Source organism: Cryptomeria japonica, chromosome 9 (genome assembly GCF_030272615.1).
Source record: "Cryptomeria japonica chromosome 9, Sugi_1.0, whole genome shotgun sequence".
In the NCBI taxonomy this organism is placed as follows: Eukaryota; Viridiplantae; Streptophyta; class Pinopsida; order Cupressales; family Cupressaceae; genus Cryptomeria; species Cryptomeria japonica.
The window spans coordinates 510,237,330-510,240,425 of NC_081413.1; positions in this window are offsets into that span (position 1 = coordinate 510,237,330).

Genomic DNA, 3,096 nt, shown 5'->3' on the forward strand with positions numbered 1-3,096 from the left:
AAGATTGTACAAGGAATGTCCCAAAAATACCTTACCAAAGCTGAATATATTTTAAAATTTCTAGATAGGCCTTCTCCAAAATCTCTAGATAGGTATCCCAACCTGATTTGAAAGTGTCAGAAATAAATACAAGTCCTTTTAACATATGGGCATATGACTCTTTCTCATTAAGGTTTGTCAGTGTGGGCTTACCAACCATATCAATACATTCGTTCTTATGTACACTTAATGAATCAAACTAGGGACTCACCAATCCTCTAAGAATTCTAGCTCTCCTTATGATTTTATCTTTTTCCCTCTCAAGAGCTAAAACTTGGGCTTCCAAAACCAAAATCTAACCATCAATAGATGTAGTCAATGAATGTGAACCATCAAAAGAATTGACTATACCCACAATCTCCTCCTGAATATCCTTATTCCTTTTATCTCTCTCTACAGTAAGTAAACTTGTGTTACAACATACTCTATAAATATTAGTACACTACCTCAAAGAATTATCAATCAACTTCAACTTATCATTAATCTCCTTCCTCTCTGACTCAATCATCTGATCAAATGTTTCTCTCTTTGCCTATGTAAACGTCTCCAATGCCGGTCAGTTTGATATTTATTGTAAAGATTGAAAGTCCTTTGAAATGTGCTCTGTGATAACTTTAAGCTTGTTGGATGGGCTTGCTTCTTTGTCAAATTTTCACTCTAGGACAAGTCTATGCAAAACTAGGATAGACTGATCAATAACTCCTTTATCCATAGATCCTTCCTTCATTATCTTCTATGCAACCATCATCATGATTTTAGTAGAACTCATCTTGATAATTCTTTTTTGTTCAACCTTTGAGGTGTCAATTGACAACAATGATAGGCTCACTACCGATTCCTTGTCAAATTCCCCTTTCTTCTCCTCTAATAGTTTTACTTTTATAGCTTCCTCGCTTGCACTAGTGGCTTGGCCACTTGGTGTAGTCTCAGTAACTATCAGTTCCTCCTTAGGAACTATGTCCTCAACCTATACATTCGGATCCAAAGGACTATTGTCCTCAACATTAGTAACCTGTACACTTACACCCTTTAGACTCTTTGATTATGCCGGTATATGCATATTTGTCTGTACATTAGTTTCTATCGAGGGCTTAGTATCTAATATCTTAATTTGTGTAGGAGAACCTAACCCAAACATACACCAAGAGGTTAAAGATCATGCCATGAATCATTTCACTCATATTTGAGTTTATATGGTCATTTTAATGTATTTTGAGTCATTTTGTGAAGCATTGTAAGACATTTGCTCAAGATGTGTATTTGAGTCCTAATATGGTCTAGGAGGTCACATTGTGCAAATATGCCCATGGAAGGGTAAATAAGATGTAAAAGTTTGTTTTGAGTCCATCTAAATGTATTTCAAGTGCACACGCAAAGATTAGGGGTCATATTTATCAAAATGTCAAAAATGTCAATTGTGTCAAAAATGTTGTCAAGCACAAATTACATTATAAAGTTGCAAACCAAGGATGTAATTGGTCTTGGGTAGTTGTAACTACCATATGGATGTGTGTTGGTTATAAAAACTATCATTTGGTCGAATCCAATGGGTGTGTGTAAGATTGGAAGAAGGAAATGAATAATATTTGAAGTTTTTACACACTCCACATTGTTTTCTGGGTATAGCAATCTGATCATTCACGTTTTTATTTATGAAAAATCATTTTTATCCATTGTAAATGTGTTGGATATGATAATGTCATGAGTTAAATTTGTTTTCCCTATGGTTTCATTCATTTTCAGCCATTTTGAAGCAAGTTATGCAAGATTTGGTGAAAACTATCAAAAAACCCTCCAAATTGAGGTTTGTGGAGAGTCTCACTAAAATCTTTTGATTGCACCAATGGAAATTGTTGTAAATTTGGTGTTTGATATAGGGTTTAATTATCTTTCAAATTAATTCAGTTTCAATGTGATTGGTTAAGTATTTCATGAGATATTTGATGCCCTAGGAGGATTGGGAATGCAAATTTCTTGTCTTTTCTGTAACAGTCAAAATGGTCTCGGTGCAGAGACCATAACGTGTAACTCCACCGTTGGATTGTTCTCAATTTTTGATATGGTTTTATAAATCTAGTTTTATACAGCCTCACCAAAGAGATCTTCCAAATAAGCTCTGGTCTGAAAGTTATTAATAACTGAGTACGGGTATATCAAACTGTCATTTACTGGGACAATATAATGCATTGTTTGGGTCTTGGATAATGTTTAAAGGGTTATAAATGATATGAAAGATTTGATATTGGATTGGTTGGTTGATAGTAATCTTTTTAGATGCCTCAAACATATCAAGGTTGTAGATTGATGATTATTTTGGGTCATTGAGCACCCTAGGATTGGGATTCCATGGTTGATTTGGGGTTCTTGGTTGGTTTTTCATGATGCTCTGTATCATTAATATTTTTCAAAATTGTAGATGTGGTACCCATTATACCTTTACCTTTCCCTTCAACTAGGATATCTGTAGTACTTGTTTTAGTCTTTGATGAAGTATAAAAACTAGGGTTTTCTATAAATAATTGAACCCATGCCTTGTGGGTCTCCTTTGAGATCTTATACGGTCTGTCCAACCAGATAATTTCTCCATGCACTCTACTCAAAATATATCTGACAATATTATCTTCAAATTCTAGAATATCCAGAATGCCTGTAAACCCTAGATCCTCAATATGCTGGTAGTCGGGCTTAATCTTTCCAGAATCTCCCATTAACTCGCTCATGTACATGCTCTTAATATCACTTGTTCCCAAATCCTCAATATGACAGTGAATGTAAGATCTGACATCTTCAATATATATAACTCCTTCCGGGACACGGGAAAATGTGCCAACTAAATCATCCAAAGTAGCAATATGTGGATATCGCTTGAAAATCGACCTAGGAAAGTCCTTGACCTCAACAACAGTAGGATTTGCAATAAAAGTAGGTATAGAGGATTATCATGCTTCTATGATGAAAGATAAATACCTGAAAGATAGTTGTCAGTGAAAAACCCTAAAGAACTCTTCCGATTGCTGGTGAAATTTCTCAAGAAGATATCAATCGTACTGAATTGTC